General features: G+C 33.0%; 1 protein-coding gene across 2 annotated transcripts in view; it reads left to right on the plus strand.

The window, feature by feature from the left end:
- Positions 1 to 6,857: 6,857 nt before the first annotated feature.
- LOC148611761 (uncharacterized) overlaps positions 6,858 to 19,535 on the plus strand; it is a 137,342-nt gene continuing 124,664 nt past the window's right edge. The window contains exon 1 of one of the 2 annotated variants that reach the window (XM_088592622.1): positions 6,858 to 7,206. The gene's annotated coding sequence lies outside the window, so the exon portion shown is untranslated. Of the gene's footprint in view, positions 7,207 to 14,555; positions 14,681 to 19,535 lie in introns of those variants that run through there. The other variant, XM_088592624.1, reaches the window with a different exon arrangement.

Raw genomic sequence — 19,535 nt, forward strand, 5'->3', positions numbered from 1 at the left:
TAATTCTTGTAAAATGTCACAATAGCTAAAGTTTAATCTTGTTTATTTCAAATCAGTGTATGTATTTAAATGATTACATCTGTCAACAACCCACCCAATAAGCAAATACAACCTAAAGCAATCGCATTCAATACGTCCAATAAGGTTTAATTATCTTTAATTGAAAACAAATGTGTTCTCTGAGTAAATTTAAAATCATCGATAGAAAGAAAACGCGCGTATAACTAACAAAATATTCTACAATACGTGAATGATTCCTAATCCATCTTATGCACTTGAACCAATCTCGTAATAAAATGTGTAGTTTTGAAGATGGTCAAGAAATTGGGGTTTATTGATAATAAATTATACATAACTCTTGACAAACAAAATAGTCGGAAATGCGCACTGTTTTGAGAAATTCAGAGTCCACTTACATTCATGAGTTGGGTATATATTAAGTCGCGTAGTTTTCGGTTTTGTATTCACATGAACGGAAATATCCAGGGGGTTGGGGGGTCCTTGACATGATCGAAGTATGTAATACAAATTTGAAATTAAATGTGAAAACTGCACCTAATTATATGTACTGGTGTATAGAAAGCTTTCCATGTACACAAAATAAATATTTAATTTAATTGGTAATGAGGTTTTCTGGTAGGATTTAAGTTATATGATAAGAATGTCGGAATGCTTATTATTCGATAAAAAGGTTGATGGAGTGGCAGTAGCCTTTAACCTTTAATGATTGGGATTATGTATGACACGTCTTACTGAAAATAACGAATATGTGAATAATACATTTTAAGTATCAGTTTCTGTAAGAAGTAGGCAGTGAAAATCCTATACCTGAAAAAGTGTATAAGTTCCTTATTTATACCATACGATAAATACCATAGTTTTCATACAGTATTGGTACATACGTAATTAATGAACCTTAGTGAGTGCGCTCACATACCCCACGCGTCCACATGTTGGATACTTAAGTAAATTTGTTTGTAAGAGAAATAAGAATCTTTTTCAGGCTTCAGACCTTTATCTTCTAACTAAATCCTATTACTCAGAATGGTAGTTTCTAACTCCAGACTGTGATTTCTTTGAGTTTTAGTTAATCCAAAGTAAATATCATCGCAGAGGAATGAAACGTACTCTTGACCTGCAACTTAAATACCAAAAATCATGTCATAATCTGCAAGCGTTTAGAAAAAAAGTCCGAAAAACGGATATTTCTGTGTATTTAGCTAAGTTCAAGATGCGTAATTTCGGTAAAAATCATCGGAGCGAAACCAACTACAAACTTGTCCTGTAACTTATCATGGTTAATTTCTATACTAAAGATCATGTCAATATCTGCAAACGTTTAGAAAAAAAGTCCAGAAAACTGTTATTTCTGTGAATTTTGCCTGTAATTTCGGTAAAAAATCATCGGAGCGGGACAAAAGTTAAATTAGATCCGTAACTTATGGTGAACTTATATACTAATCAAAGTACTCATGTACTGAATCAATTTATATGGATTGTTAGAATTTTTACGCCTCAAATAATCGTCAAATTGCATTCTGATTACGAAGGACATTACAAAAAGAACACACCAATTGCATAATGCATTGAAGCAGTGTGCCACTTTACGTAATATTCAGGTTCAATGACAGAAAATACATGGAACACCTACATAAATGAACACAAAACTCTCCAACATACTGCGTAATTGAGCTACAAACTACTAGTTGGTCTTTTCCGGTTTCTAAATATTTTCAAGTCGAATTCTAATTTATCGTCCTCCAGGTCGAAACTGTCTGTCAAATCATCCAAACTTAAGCCCCACAATCATTGAAATAAATCACGTCCTTAGATACATGTCTCTATCCACTAGCTACATTCCTCAGTTGAGCTTTATGGCTCTAGTGCTACAAGTTATCGCATAGACATCTATGTGTCATTTAAAGTGCTTGGTTCTTTAGGCATCTAGTTCCAGACACACGAACATTTACATCAACGCCAAAGTCTAAGAATACAATTTCAACAATTATGTTTGTTGCAGACAACTCTAGCCATGCACTGGAACACAGGCAGGTCTATAATCTTGCTCCATTACACATGGCCAAAATAGCCCAATAGAAGGATTATTAAAAGAAGCAATATCACCAGACCACAGACTGACACCATTGCCGATAAATTCATCATCGAAATTTCTATGCCATCGTTTAAGCAAAATTTAATTCTTTATTTGTCATCTCCGGGCTTCCGATGTCACGAGGCGGAAATCGGATTGAAAATACACGACACTGTGCGTAATAGTTTTGGTGATTATGCTACTCTTTTGTAATACACTTTGCAAAACAATGAGTGGCAAATGATAGCATGGAACCCCATTCATTATATACGTTTCTTGATCGGAATCACTGCTCTCTTTTTGTGAATATATTTGAATCCCAGGGCCTGAATGAACTATCAGAATGTAGCTCCAGCATTTCGACTATTTATACATGTAGTCTCGCAGGGTGTTCATTTCTATCTATAGTATGCGTCTAAAAATAAATAGAAAACTTGAATATATTGACAGTGAACGACTGATTGCATAGGAATAAACAGGTACTGATAAGAGATTGGAGGTTAACTATATTTAATTGAATCGTTGTTAATACATATGTACGATCCTAATTAATCAGCATAGTTAAGTTCGCAGAGAAAAAGTTGTTTATTGAGTTTGTTTATTGGCGTAAATAACATGGAATGAAAGTTCATATATTAGAAACACCTATAAAATGGACCTATCTGTCTGCATTTGAACATAACTGGGGTATGCCAATGGGACTATTTTATTGCGGTAGTGCAAGATAATTGCAGATATTATCAGGCTTTACAAATCTATAGGCTCTGGCGACTTCTATATCAATTCCGATCTTCGATCTAAATTGATAAAAATCATGTCAATATCTTCAAGCGTTTAGAAAAAAAAAGTCCGGAAAACTGAAGATGGACTGACGGACGGACTGACAGACGGGTCAAAAACATTATACTTAGCGCAACATCGTTGCGTGGGGTGTAATAACGCTTTCTGAATGAACGGTATGAATAGATACTCTGTAAAAAACCCTATTTTTCTTACATTGGAGCATTTCTAAAATATTTTTAGAGAAAAAGTGATCAAAAATGTATTAATGACTGTATAGATTATTATCAAAGTACTGAAGTACTGAGTCAATGAAGTCTCTGTTTTTTACTGCACAATCACATTTCTAATCATAAAGAAGAATTGTAATAGTTTATACTAGGAAAGTAATACTTTTACCATTGTTTCTTTTAGAAGAAATATTTTTCAAAGACCGTTTATTAGCTGAGTAGCCATGGCTTCTTGAGTTGACAAGACAAATGGGGGAAATGACTCACAACCTTTACTTACTTTTCACACACACAAATTTCACGATACACATTTAAAAATATACATGTTAATTCACTCTTCCATGTTTTTTTTTGCTGTTTTATATTACTTTACTACATAGCTTTTGCTTTTACTTATCATAAAATTGAAGCAAATATTTATACAGCTCCAAGTTCTCCCTTAGTCATACATGGACAAAGACTCTTTAGTTAAACCACTGTTGAATCCTGTGTACCTGTGTCAAAGCATGTAAATTTGCCATTTTTGCTGTCTAATTACTTTTAAAATGAATTATGACCATACAATCAGACCAAAGCATCAACATAGAAGTTCACTCAAAACCAAGGTTCTTTCACCTCTACTAAATAGAGTTACTAACAGTCATAAAAATGAAGCAGTCCTAAGAGACGCAAAAAGTGTATTCAAGACTGTGATAGAAACAATCTGTATTTTCATGTCATTTAAACAGTACTAATGGACTCCATATATTTATTTAATGGCTAAATCAGATAACTAGCAAGTCCCATCCCTATTACATGCAATGCTGTCAAAATATTCTAAATAAACAGAAACTGAAAACTTTTGGTAAATAACATTTTTACTATCTATTCTAAACTTAGACAAAACAAGTACGTTACACAGTTTTCAACATGTGTTGTTAATTTTAAATATGTGTGTATGTATTAAGATGACAAACAATGATATGAATTCATCAATTAAAACTAGGTTTTTGTACAGTTTACAAGTAACACATTGTACACAAGTCCTGTCTTTTAAAAAAAAGATAGCCAACGCAGTATAATTTGTTCTTTTACTTATAATTTTCTACATTTCATTCTGGAAAATTAATAACTGCATGGGAAAAAGAATACATGTTACAAGTATTGGTGCATACAATGTTTGTACCGCATGCAATACCTATACTTTAGCTGTTGTTGCATAATGTTAAACTGATTCAAAAAGTTCAAACCTTTCTAAGTTTGTAACATGAATATAATCATACATTACACAGCAAAAAACGGTAAATTATCGGGACTATGAGCTCATGATAGATTCATACCTATTTATCATAAACTAAGAGAATACAAAGAATATTTTACAAATATTGTACATCAATGATATAAAAAAATTAAACAGGATTAATACAGAAGATTTGACATGATGCTCGTCAGTTGAGATGCATGCCGGGTGACGCGAAAGTACTGTACTAACGGGTTGACTGAGACAAAAAAGGATTCATTTTCCTTTCAATATCAAAATATATAAAACTTTGTCTCTCAAATATTATTTTCAGCTATTTTAAGTCTACGTCTAAAAATTGCCAGGCAAATTGAAGAATATATTCAGGTTTGTCATGATGCTCAACTGGAGAAATCCAAGATGGCGGGATGACGCGAGGGTACTAGCGGGGGCTACAGATACAGAAAAAAATATCCATTCTTTCCCTCAAGATAATCAAAACTTGTTCGCAAATAGTATCTGTAATGAAAGAATTGTGTCTACATTAGGGAGTGCTTTCGTGCAGTAACCCACCTTATTTAATCAAACTCCCGTTTGGCGTCCCCTTCAGCTTCAGAAACTTCTCTTCTCAGATCACGTGAGATATTCATATGCATGAGATGGCCAGTGACTGTAACAATTTTTCACCACGTGATTAACAGTCCGAAGAAGCAAGTTATTAAATAGAGCTTAAATATTACACGGATTCCTAAATAAAATGGAAGATGCGAAATTTCCCTTGCATGCTGTTTGATTAACTATCAATTTCATGGTCATTTTTACTCCTTTCTATTTCACAATGGTAGTAATCGCGAATGCATGTGAGTGCTACCGCAAATTATGATATTTAGCAAAATTTTCAGGTGATGCCTAGTTCAATTTCAGCCACTGTCGTGTCTTCATCGACAAAAAAAGAGACCACATTGACTGCAGTTATACTACGTGTGCTTACGATTAATTACCAATCGTGCAATCGCGTCTCATTCCTTCAAGGAGTTTTGCTCCTTATTTGTCTTGACATTATTAAGCTTTGGCACATTAGATAAAAGTAAAAATAAGCTGGGACATGTAAATAAAATTACCGTTACAGAACATGCACATATAGTGTACATGTGTTGACTCTTTTGGTAAGCTATCTGTTGTTAAGTAATGTATGGGGCAATAATCCATGCAGATTAGTGATTAAAAGGAACATAATAAAACTGAACCAAAAATAGTTAATGATTATGACTCACTTGCAAAATATCAAGACGACTAATTTGGTCACAGACAGCTCTACAATCTTTGAAAGGAAAAGCGTTACTATCCAATTCAGTTTATCTTTTGACAAGGAAATAAATACCGTACTGAACTCAGTTTGTTCAATGCAGCTTTCTGTCTTTTTTTTCAAACATATTACCAAAGATTGAGTGATCTTACTGCTTTGTTTCTTTTTTCAAAATCTACATCTGTATAAGATAGAAATGAGAATTACAATTTAGTCCAATACACAATTCTTTGGACCAATAAGTACATGTACTTTGTCGAACAGACAGTCTCAAGGGTGTGAATGATCAAATTCTATAATCATGTAAAGATGTCGTCGGATTGACGGACTTGTGGACATTAAATTTAGAACAGTGAGATATAGTCGAATGTCAGTTTTCAACATACTCACACTAATACTTAACAAAACATTTGACGTTATACGTACGAAAAGACTCTTTTTTGCATTTTAACAAATTCAGTTGCATGGGATTAGCCTTACGTATAATATATCATCCGTGATAAGTGTGTCGTGCCTTTTGTCATTCTTTGGTCAAGTCTTCTTTATATTGCCAGCGTATAATCCTCATCTCATGCTTTTTTATTTAAAGAAAAAAACACGCTGAGTTTACTATATAGTGTACATTAAATTATGGCGAAGTTGGATAAGTATTCCGACGTACATGTAGTATGGTGTAAAAGTATCGCTAAAACGATTTATGCAGATTTGAACTTTTGAACTTGTTTGTTTTCAACATTAAATTTCATTATTTTCATATCTCTCGGCTATAATAGAATGTTACTATCTGGTAGGTTTATAAAATCTGTTCTGCTCTCTGTTGCTTTTCAGATGTTTTATTGTGTCTTTTTTCTGTTCAAGACAAATATTCAGACGACATTGTGTATTCTAAAGCTATCAGATATTGACAAAGCATACCAAATTCAAGATAAAACTTCTGTACTTCAACCGCTATTGGTATAAGACAATGGAGAAAAATAAAAGACACTAAATCTTCTGGGATTACTCAACTAATGAAAATTAATGCAGCTTCGTGAATTTTACAATTTTTCTCGTGTCGCCATTCAATCCCTCATTGATACAGTTAAATCATACGGCCAGGTCATATTTCAATGAACAGGTATGAATTAAAGTTATACTGAATGTTGTTGATCGACACTTTCCGATCAATAGGCGACTCCCATTTGGCACGCCTATTTATCAGATCAATTTGTATTTCCAAAAATTTTGAACATTTTAAATTATACGGAAAAATAATTTCGACGAACGAAATCATCTATTATTGCCCTTCTCAAAGTAGAAGTTAGAAAAATTGAATTAAAAGGAATTATCACTCCATGTATTTACTTAGGATATTTCTTTAAAGCTGCTGATAGTTTTAATTCTGATAAGGTGCTGATTTTACAGCCTTTCGATTTTGGAAATCAAGTGAGGTATTTCTACTGGATTCTACTTTCGACGTTATAAGAAACTCCAAGAAAATTTTTGACGAAATAGATCTAAATAAGATACTTCTTTGGATTAAACACTATTTCTTATACATAAGGAAAAGGGAAATACCTGGATTTCTCATAAAGTGGCGGTAAGTCTTTATTTTATATAAGTCTAACGAGTAATTCAAAATAAATTACGTTATAAACAAGGCATATCTTATATAACTAAAACCATTATAGTTCCACAATACTAAGTTCATGTTTTATATCATTTATAGTTTATTCTACCGATTTTGTTGGTTAAAATTTTGTAATAACATCAGGTCCCGATAATCTTTGTAAGAACCGGAAGTTTTCAACTTCATAAACTTGAAGTTCTGCAGATAAGCATTGCTGGGCTAATGACGATGATTAACGTTAAATCGATAAATAATATATATATATATACCGAATAATTTGCTCTTAAAAGATCACGCGTGTATCGATTACAACTTGGTTTCCCTTCATTGAATTGCTTTATTGCAAAACTATGTAAAATAGTCTCAGCATCAGATGATCGTTGATAGTTGGAACAAGTCAAATGTAACGGATAATGGAATAAAAAAGGAGGAAAAAATCGGCAAAATAATTAACTTTTGCGTTTACATAGTTTGGAATTATTTAGACTATTACAGTTCAGTTATCATCGATCTATTCATTAAACGTAGGGATCCAATTAGTCTGGCAATTTTTCGTTGATGGTGATAAAATATAATGTAATCAAAAAGAACTTTTTTTTTTTACATTTTTCTTGAACATCCATGCATATAAAAAATTCTCAACATTTTGACATCTGTACCAAATTCTAATTTTTATCGCTGGGGTCTTCGGACATGTCCTGGCGAATCTTCTGGTGTAATATACAAGTAGTAAGACTGATTAATAGAGCGATAAATAGAACGCAATTAATGGTAAAAATATAATCAGAAAACCCGTTATCAATAAATTCACTATGTGTGGAAAAATAATCTCGATTGGTTGTAAATGATTGGGTGGGGGAAATTCATAAACCAATTTCTTGCAGTTGCGCATTTCATGTGAAAGATCTGAGAGACGGGTCACATTGAGACTTAAAGTTGGTTGAAACTGCAAATTCATAGATTTTAGTTGGAAACATACTTCGTTGTAGTTGTATTTAAGCTGAAATTAATGTATGTTGAAAAAGCTGGGACAAAGAGGCTACTGTCAGGCAATTAGATCAACATTTTAACACTAATTGTGTGTTGGTCTGTCGAAGGGATAATTTAAAACTACAGGGACACCATTTTGTCTTCTGTTAGTATAGTCCATCGAAGGTTAAAATTAGGGTTTTATTTATATGAGAATAAAAATTTGTTAAATTGTTAACACGCCTTCTATTATGAATATCTGTCTCGAAAGTTATTTCTAATATGGACCTTCGAACTCAAAGTCTTCAATACAAATCATATGGAAAATAGAAGCTCTTAATTTGAACAAATCTAGCTGTTCGTACCACTCTAAAGTCCGCCTTTTCCTTTAGACTGTTCATTAATGAAACCATTTTGTATACAATGTATCTAACTAGATTTGGTACTATGAAATTTTACTGTCATGTCTATAATGCTTTAACTTTTTCCAGCTCTCTCTCTCTCGCTACTATTTGTCGATGGTGTTGATAACGTCAAACGACAGAAGTTAATAATAGATGCTGAAACTATGTGTTTGTTTCGTTTTCCTTAACTTGGCTTCTCTACTAACTGCTTTAATGTGACCATTCGAAAACTACGTGTAGGAGTCAGATAAACAAAAGAGTGTAGTGTATAACTGAAGTGTTCATTGTTGGGTTGCATGTGTTTGCATGATAAACTATAATCTATTGATGACGTTTATTTATAAAGGGCACTATGCCCCGGCAAAGTCACATAGTGCGTCCTTATTTAGACTTTGATATGACCTATACTCACGAAATAGATATTCCTAAACAATAAATGCATTCTGTTTTTGCTGTTGTTGTTTTAAAAACTGAAATTTTAGCTGAAATGATAAAGCTTTTTGTTTTAATTTGAGTTCTTTTATAAAAAAGACTATTGTAACAGGAACTGAAGTTATTTTTTGAATGAAATCAATAAACTTATACTTAATATGATAATACTCGTATAGAAAACGGCTTTACATGATTTTCATTGCTAGCCAAGCTTGGCCTACTTAAGCCTTCATTCAAATGCAAAATATATGCTTATCGAACTATTTTCAGTCGGGTATAAAAGCAGATCAATTTTGATCATTTCTTTATTCGGTTTTCAGTGAACGCAGTAAACAAGGGAGAAATATGTAACATAAATGAAATTATTAGAGGGATTATACGAACATGAAAAATATAACCTTTTTTGTTATAGTAAAATAAACCGCGAGATATTTTACTTATTGTTTACACAAAATATTATTTGATGTAGTCAACTGAAATTTTGAGATGCTATGTCATTTTAATTTTTTGTCTCTCAATTTTTTAGTTCCATCTTGTCCAAGCTCCACTCAGTGACAGACGTTCGTTACCTCACTTACTAAACGCTGCAGATCGAGAGGCTTTTCGAAAATAAACGTTGCGTAAAATTATTCCCTTTTCCCCGACTTTGCAATATATTTTCATTTTGGAGAGGGTTGGCTGCAGCGTCTAGAGTGAATTTCGAATGTCAGACGCTGCTTAGAAGTTTGCTCCTCTTTTAGCAAAAAAAGATCCATTAACATTTTTTTCCAAATGCATTAAGAATGCATGTTAAATACGTTTTATGTATTTTGAATCGGTGCTAATAGTGGGTATATTACAGTGGCAGCTTGAAGTAATGGTTTTTGTTCATTTGACCTCAAATTGTAACGAGGTCACTCATCGCCTTTTCCCTTAAGATGTTCAATACATTGTTCAACTGTCTGGTCTCTGGTACATGTAATAAGTTCTAGTAGTTAATATATGAAAGGTGTATATCCGTTTTAATCGAAACAAGTAAGGAGAAAAAGTACATCAATTAAATGACTATAGACCCTTTTGTGGTAAGTTGGCGAGCATGCTCAATACACACTTCCGCGAGATAGAGCTTGGGTAGAACAAAAGAATTTTCCTCGCGGAAGTGTATATTGAGTATGCTCTACGCATGCTCATCGACTACCCCAACGTTAGCACAAAAGGCTCTATTACACTGTATTCACTACCCTGATAATGAACAACCTTTTACATAAGAACACATCTTAAACATGGCGCCGGTCACTCTATAAATTTTATCGCATATAACCGATAAAAGTTTATGTTTATTTAATAGTTAATTATCACAATACTAAATCAATACGAACAATCTAACTTTTTGGATATGGCGATTTGAAAATCAACAAAATGTCGAATCATAATAATTAGTGGAGCAATGGAGTATATCGCCGGGAAAGTTAGCCATAAGTTAGCAGATCGTATCTTTTAGGGTATTAAAACTATTCAAGTCGTCAGACTAAAGCAATATTTAGATATGCCATTTCGGGTATATATATATATATCTATTAGAAATGCTTAAAAGACACACAATGTACATCTACATTGTATGTTAGATAAGAACCATGAAGATAATTATAACATTCAGTGGATTAGTAATAACGTATTTAAGGAAATATCCATCTTTGTGAAGGAGAAAGTTCGGTATGGAACCGTTTTGGCCTCATAATTTGGGTTTCTATGTAGTAGCAGTATAGTAAAATGGTCGCAAACACTTAATATAAGATGTTTTGACGAGGTTAATGACGTTATTCTAGAAATAACAGCATTTATGTAACTTTTACAAAAAAACCTTTAACTTTTAACATTTCTGATTTTTTAAGATGGTTTTTGTGTGGACCGAATATGTTCAAGTTATGACCACAAACCAATCAAATCCACTATGAAACACATTAAAGAGCGGGAGAAATAACATGAAACTTTCTTTATGTAGACTTTGGTTTTAGGGTCAACTTTTGCCCTTACCTAACCAACTTCTTTGGTTACATTTCGACGAGGGGTCGATACGAAATTATCGTTCAGTGGACATTTAACCCCGATTTGTTTTTGTGTTTTTCCATCTGAACTAAGAGGTTCGTCATATTGTGGACATTTTCCTATATCTTTATATATTTGTTTTAATGTTATTTATGAATGAGAACAAGGCATGAAATTGGTAAATATTTAAGAACTGCACATAACACAGTTAATTATAAATATTTAAATAATGCATTTGATTGAAAATGATTACATATTATGCTATTGGCAAATTGTTGATTTGTAATCTCTCCTTATAATGAAACCAGTGATTATGAGTATATTTGAGAAGATTTGTTGTTACAGTGGCACTAAGGTCGTATATACCACGGGCTACATCAGATAGGGATATCACGAAGACCATCCTTTCAAATAGTACTAACAACCTTAAACTATTCATTTAAAACTTTATTTAAAGTGCTCCCACGCATTTTAAACATGATACGACTTCCATGCAAAGAAAGGAAAACGAAAGTAAAATGGACACAATTTTCATCACTCACAACTACTCGGTCATTTCCGCTACACTAAAAAATAATCTCTGATGCAGAAGAGAGAATTTCTTCTTGAATTATTTGCCGAAAATGTAGTGTTACGTGGCTCAAAGTAGTTTTAATCCACCAGGTTGCGTTAGGAAAAATAAAGAACACTAACTCTTACAAGAATTTAAGCGCGATGAGAGTAGAAAGGGAAAATAAAAAATGGCAAAAAAATCCAATCTCCTGCACGAAGGGTATATTCGCTATTTCAAAGTTGTTCACTTTATATACTCTCAAGAACAAGATACACACCTTCCCAAATGCATTCTTAACCATGAAAACGCATTCAATTATTCTGTACATCTGTATGCATTAATCATACTGAGAAAATAAATTCATACTTAGCAGAGGAACACTTCCTAAGCTGCCCATTTATGCAAGTTCAACACATATCAAACTTCTGTCACATCTTTTCCATCATTTTAGCTTGTGTGCAAAACACCTCTGTGTAAGTTTCATGGAATTTAAAAAAAAACTACATGTAGTAAATACATGTATATGTACATCTTGTCATAATGTACATTCGTATCTTACAAGTTAACAAGTTGGTGAGTGTATTTTGTCAAAACCTACAACATCTTTGTAAACGCAAACACATGACATTAATAAATCTTAAAATAACTACATTTAAACTAAGCAAACATCAGTACACAATATTTACATAAACACAATATTCAATAATAAAAAACATAAAACATAATTTGGCAAACAAACTTATTGCAGAAATTAGTATCTGGGGGAGCCCAGCAGATACATGAAAGATGTAAAAATGAAGATACAAGTGAAGTCAAAAATGAAAGAAAACAAGAGTACATTGTATCTGGGGGAGCCCAGCAGATACTGTATAAATTTTGTCTAATCTTAGTATCTGGGGAAGCCCAGCAGGCACACCTACATTCTAAATCTTAGTGCTGGGGAGGGGGGGAGCCCAACAGACACACCTACAACCTTATTTTAGTACCTGGGGGAGCCCAGCAGGCACGCCTACATCCTAAATCTTAGAATCTGGGGAGAACCCAGCAGACACGCCTACAACCTTATCTTAGTACCTGGGAGAGCCCGGCAGGCACACCTACTGACGTTTGGAAGCTGTGGACTAGATATCTGGGAGGAGCCCGGCAGATGCCACAACTGATTTCTAAACATTGAAAATAATTTTAAGGAGGTAAAAGATAACATGGGAGAGCCCAGCAGGTTAGTAACATAAAAAACATTTGTGCAATATGAATTGGGGATTATAATTTCAGAAAAATGGAATTGAACACGCTGAAAACATATAAATGCGGAAATTGTGAACAAGTAGCCCCATAGTAAGTAACATGACATTCCAATATTTTCTCCATTGCAAACATGCTTATATCATAAATCAAACACTGATAAACAGCAAACAATACATGAATATAGTAACACATAACCAGGTGATGTAGGGGACGGATTGGGGGGGGGGGGGTGGGGTCACTGAAATTTGTTTGGGGTCCAGCTGCCTCAGCCTTAAAAATTCATGACATCATGCATAGGTCATGTGACTTGTGCATGTCTATCTAAATATAATTGTGAAGTAAGAGGATACAGGAAGGGGAGAACAAACGTATATAAACCTATATTAAAAAAATGTACATTCTATATCACGCTCGGTACCTATCCTCGCCTCTTTAATACGGAAGTAGTTTTGCAGATTTGTGATGAGTAGTGTTGTGCCTTGTGAATTTTGTTTCACATCCTGTGTAGCAGAACCTATAAGCTACCTAAATGTTATGTACTTGTATTGAATCAGGAAGCGGTAATAGGTCTGTGGAGGAGATTGAATAAAATGTCAGCCACTTTAGTTATAACTTTGGAATCGAATCGGACAAATATCTGACACTAGATTCTCATTTCTACTGCATACCAGTGGTTTTCTTGGTGTTACGAGAAGGTTGAGTAGTTCCGGTTGAAATTGTTGGGTTTTCTTTTTGTACTAAAATGTACCAATACGTGGAAAGGAAAACCAAGTTAAAATACATCAAACGGAAAGTCCAGGTCACATCATTAAATTTAACAAGTGGTGATATAATACATATTTTTTCGTTTTTATATTATTTTGCTAAAAGGCTATGATTTATGAGCTTTAACGTATTTTTTCACATTGACAAGCGGTTTTAGAGAAAAGCTGGTTTTAACACTGTACAAAGCAATACCACAGTGCATAAATAAACATTCAAACATTGTCGTATACTGTGTCTTCATAATTTTAATTAGATGTAAACATTGAAATAAAAACATTATATTTAAATAATAAGAGAAAAATTTCGTCAAAATTTAGAGCAAGTGACACTCCCGTGCTAAGACTGATTTGTTGTTTGAAAGCAATATGCTAGTACTCGGAAGTTGAAAGTAAAATTTGTACAGTACATCGACATCAAAAGTGTCTTCAAATGCGCCACGAATAAAAAGATAACCGTTTTATTGGATCGATTTGAAATTTAGTATGCAACGAATCGATTGAACTACACGCGGGCATCCACTTGTTGTTCACCGATCATTTGAATATTAGGGATGGTGTGACAGCCTTGACGTTCGGACACACATTTCATTTATTCCAGAAATGACAATTCAAGTTGCTCGTTACATAAACGAAGAATTAAAAATAATGAAACATGGAACTCGTCTTTTTTTATATTTCACACAGTTGTTTGTGTGACGGTGTGCTTGGTCTGAAACATGAGTATTTTCATTAACTGAAACAATAACGGAAAATTGTAGGTTTCGGTTTTGACCGCAGAAAAGTAATACGCAATTAGATATATTATCACTTGAGAGGGTTGGTAAATTCTTTTGTGATGATACGGGTGTTTATGTAATAAAAAACTACTGATAACAAACAATGGAAACATTATAAAGAAGAGATTGATCTAAAACTAAACCTGTAAGATTGTTTTTTTATATTAGTGTAACATATACATTTTGGCTTCATACGATTATCAGTTACATGCATGGACCGCGTTACTAGTCAATTATAAACGGGATATCACATTAAAAGTTCGAAGAATTTTTAATGTAAGTATTTTTGTCTTTACCTCTGTTTGTATCATTTTCTCGCTTTATGCATTTTATTGACAATTTGCTGAATACAATTCCATGTTTTGTCTTCACGAAATCGGAATTCTTGTCGACTTTTTATTTAGAGTTAAATCCTCGCCTCATCCATGAATATTAACAGTTTGTTCCCGAAAAATTTGGCGGTAGCTTATTTTTTTAAAACCTTAAACTTTTCAAGCATGTTTCTAGGAAAATATTCCTTTTCAATTCAAACTATTTCAAATCGATCGAAACCCTTCATACGACGTACCTCAATGACTTTTTATTGCATAGTCAAGCTCTACTTTAAGTTATGAAAAGAGTGCAATAGTCAGAATTCGTAAAAAGATAGACTAACAAAAGTTTGTATGGATTAATCCAAATACATATTGCATTAGTTTTAATTTGTGTACACAATAAATGCGTTTACAGGTACATATATCATATTTTTAAGCGTGAGTAGGTCGTGATAAGGCTTAAGTATTGGTCATACCTGAAACCAAACAGCACACCCCATCTGCACTACATTACCTTACGTTTAAGAAGTAATACGTTAGATTTATTGTTAAAATGCATCACCATTACAATATAACAATAACGATTGTGTGTAGATAAAAGTATAAGACGATTATTCTATTTTTCACAAAATTAGAACAATTATCGTAAGAAACTTAAAAGGTTTTTCTGAGGTCATTGGCTAGACACCCCTTAAGCAAATACTTCCGACCGCAAATCTGCGTCTTAAGAACAGGCTATTTATACTTACGGAATAATTAACATATTCGATACCGCATGCGTACTCTTTAAATCAAAATTCCTTCGTGTGATTGAAAAATCTTGTATATGGTCAATCTGTATTTTTCACTCTTACGCGAATGTGTCAGTTGCACGGTTGGGCCTGTGCATGTTAAAATAAAGAGATACCCAATACCGTCTCGACGTTTGTGCATCTGTTTCCTTTTTACTAACAGTGTGATATTACAAATTTATTAATAATAGAAAAAAGCTAAAATATGTTAATGAAAAATAAAATAGTGTGATTCTTTTTTTCTTTTTCGAAATAATTGATTAAGCAAGTCGTGATTATATTTATATAAAATATATTAGGACCAAATGGAAAAAAAATATGTGTTTAAGTTTCCCTAAAATCATGGTCAAAAAAGAAATCCCTATCTACTCTATCTTTTAAGGAATGAAACCCAAAATAGGCATTGATTCCTATTGACCTAGATAAAACGAAGTACATTTCAAGCTCCCACAAGTTCCATTAACTCTGAAACGTAAAACTTAGAAAACAATGAAAATAAACTTTTGACTTCCATAGTATGGAAAGCTATTTCTGTCATCGTGGTAAATAAAGGTCGCGAAAAATTATCATGACTTTTTGAGATAAAATTGGGATTTATTCGACAAAATACTCCAATTATCACCACTTTTTCGAGCTAATGTTTCGCGATTTTCATTTATCTCGACGACAGAAAAATATTTCTATGGAAGTCTATTTCTGTCATCAAGATAAATAAAAGTCGCGAAAAATTATCTCGAAAAGTCATGATAATTGGTGTATTTTGTCGACATAAACGACAATTTCATCTAAAAAAGTCACGATAAGTTTTTGTGATAGTTAAGATAATTATGTCGACTGTTCGAGTTAATTTTCACGACTTATAGAGAGTCATGCCAATATGTAGCCTCGACATAAATAGTTTTGCGATAGCTTTTTACCAAAATCACGACATTACAGCTAATTATTGTGACAAAATGGAGACAAGTTATGTCAACTTGTCGTGACCGTATTGATGTGTGTAGACATAAACTATCGCAATTTTATAGTTTAAAGTTATGAAAATGCCAAGTAGTGTCAGCTACAAAATGTATACATTGATAAATCATGTTGACTTTTTTTGTGAAATAATATGGAAGTCTATTTCTGTCATCGTGATAAATAAATGTCGCGAAAAATTATCTCGAACAGTCGTGATAATTTGGCTATTTTGCCGACATAAATGACAATTTTATCTAAAAAAGTCACGATAATTTTTCGCAGTAGTTAAGATAATTATGTCGACCGTTCAATATAATTACATGAATTATCGCGACTTTAAGGGAACCGACGACAACTTGTGCCTTTGACATAAAATATTTTCACGATAAATTATGCCAACTGTATACTAATACAACGACTTTATGTGCTAATTATCATGACAAATCCTGATATATTATCTCAACTGATCGTAAAAGAGTTGATATCTGTCGACATAAACTATCGCAATCTGAGAATTTAAAGTTGTGAAAATACCAACTAGTGTCAACAACAAAACATGTGAATTGCGATATATAGGTTACAGACCACCAATTCAACCAATGAGCATTTGGAACGTACGCAAAAATATTCCTACGCAGAAATTACCCCTGTTCCTCATAGTGCTGTGAAAAAAAGTTCTCATCTTATTTTAAAAATGTAAACAGTTTCTGAAAGGAAAAACATTTCTGTACATTTTATAGGTGCATTTTGCTTCTTGTGATGTGAAGCCTAATCTCCATAATGGTTTCTAAATATACCCCTATCTTGTGAAAACACTGGGATTTCCCATGCTATTTATAGACCCTTCACTTCACTTCACTGCACTGCAAGTCAGCTAACCCCACATGCCATTCTGAGGATGGTGAGCTGACATATGTAGAATCATGCTGATATATAGTCCTCTGCAGGTTAAAGTTAAGGTAAAGTCCAGAGAAGCCATTGAATATTGTGAAATTAGCATAGAAGCCTATGGGAAGTGGAATTAGTGGTTTCTAGCCTTAAAAAATATAATGTTGACTTTTTCGTGAATTAACTTGACTTACTGACTTAATATCTCGACAAAAGCTAGTTTTTCGTGGTAAGTAACTGTAAATTATCGCGAAATTTCGCGTTTGTCGAAATAATATATCAACAATTCAAGTTATTTCACAAAAAAGTCAACATGATTTATCACAATACAAAAATTTTGTACCTGACATTACTTGGCATTTTCATAACTTTAAACTATAAAATTGCGATAGTTTATGTTGATAGATATCAATACGTTCACGACAAGTTGTCACCATAATCAGCTCTAATGTCGTGATATTAGTAAAAAGCTATTGCGAAAATATTTATGTCGAAGCTACATATTGGCATGACTCTCTATAAGTCGTGATAATTAACTCGAACGGTCGACATAATTATCTTTACTATCACGAAAAATTATCGTGACTTTTTGAGATAAAATAGTCATTTATGTCGACAAAATATCCCAATCATCACGACTTTTCGAGATAATCTTTCGCGACTTTTATTTATCACGATGACAGAAATAGACTTCCATAAAATAACCTGAATTGTTGACGTAATATTTCGACGAACGCGAAATTTCGTGATAAGTTATCGTAACTTACCCCGAAAAACTAGCTTTTGTCGAGATATAAAGTCAATAAGCCAAGTCAATTCAAGAAAAAGTCAACATGATATATTGCAACTCACATGTTTTGTTGTTGACACTACTTGGCATTTTCACAACTTTAAATTCTCAGATTGCGATAGTTAATGTCGACAGATATCTTAGACATCATAACTTTTACGACCAGTTGAGATATTAAATCACGATTTGTCATGATAATTAGCACATAAAGTCGTTGTATTAGTATACTGTTGCCATAATTTATCGTGAAAATATTTTATATCAAAGGCACAAAGTTGTCGTCGGTTCCCTTAAAGTCGCGATAATTCATGTAATTATATCGAACGGTCGACATAATTATCTTAACTATTGCCAAAAATTATTGTGACTTTCTGAGATAAAATTGTCATTTATGTCGACAAAATAGCCAAATTATCACGACTTTTCGAGATAATTTTTCGCGACATATTTATTTATCACGATGACAGAAATAGACTTCCATAACATACAAATATAGTAATAAACATAGCAAAAATCATAAAATATTTTTAGATCAAAGATTGATATTTCGTGATGTTGTCATTCTTGACACTGAGTGGAATTAGCGCTCCCTCTAAGTTTATCGTTTATAATTTACCCTTTAGCTACACTGTTGTAACTTTCTGTGAGAAAAAACACTTTTAGATAAATTGCATGTGAAGGTAAAATAGCGAACATCATCACAGATCTAAGTGGACATTTCAGAAAAAAATCTAAAGTAGTCAGTAAATGGCATGACGTCATAACCTTTGATTATCTTCCAAGTACATGTATCACGCCCCGCCCAAATTGATAAATAAATTCATGTACAATTAAACGTTTTAAAATTTGATTGCTCGTCTGGTAGTATCACGTCAGTCTCGAGTATGGGAGGTCCTTTATTCAGTCCGAATGGTTATATTTCTTTTGAATTAGGAGTTATCACCTTTCTACCTGTCACGAAATTATTAGATTCAATGATGATTGATAAGTTAGGTTCTGAAAAGTTCGTATTCACATGCTCCTGTAGCTAACGCTTTGCAATCCACCCAGTATCAACCCGATGTCATCACTGTCACCAAAGAAAATCTTATTTTTACTGTCGACAGTTGTTCGTGTTAGCATTAAGCAGATAATTTCTTTAAGAAGAGTATTTTAGAATAAAAAATAGAAGTTAAATCTTATCAAAATTTAGATATTAATTTTATGCACACGTCTTTACCACAAAAAATTAATAGTATGCTAATTGGACAGTTCAAAAACTAGACACAATCATGCTAATTCCTAGTACAGTTCTTCAAAGACTTTTTGAGCTATTCGGTGGGTGTTTTTAGAAAACCAGAAGACCCTACCGGTGCACCTGGTCCGTGCTCCGAGTTTTTAGTGGAGTCCAA

This window comes from Perna viridis, chromosome 7 (genome assembly GCF_037379345.1).
Source record: "Perna viridis isolate PV_CMFRI_1.1 ecotype Kerala chromosome 7, ASM3737934v1, whole genome shotgun sequence".
Lineage (NCBI taxonomy): Eukaryota > Metazoa > Mollusca > Bivalvia > Mytilida > Mytilidae > Perna > Perna viridis.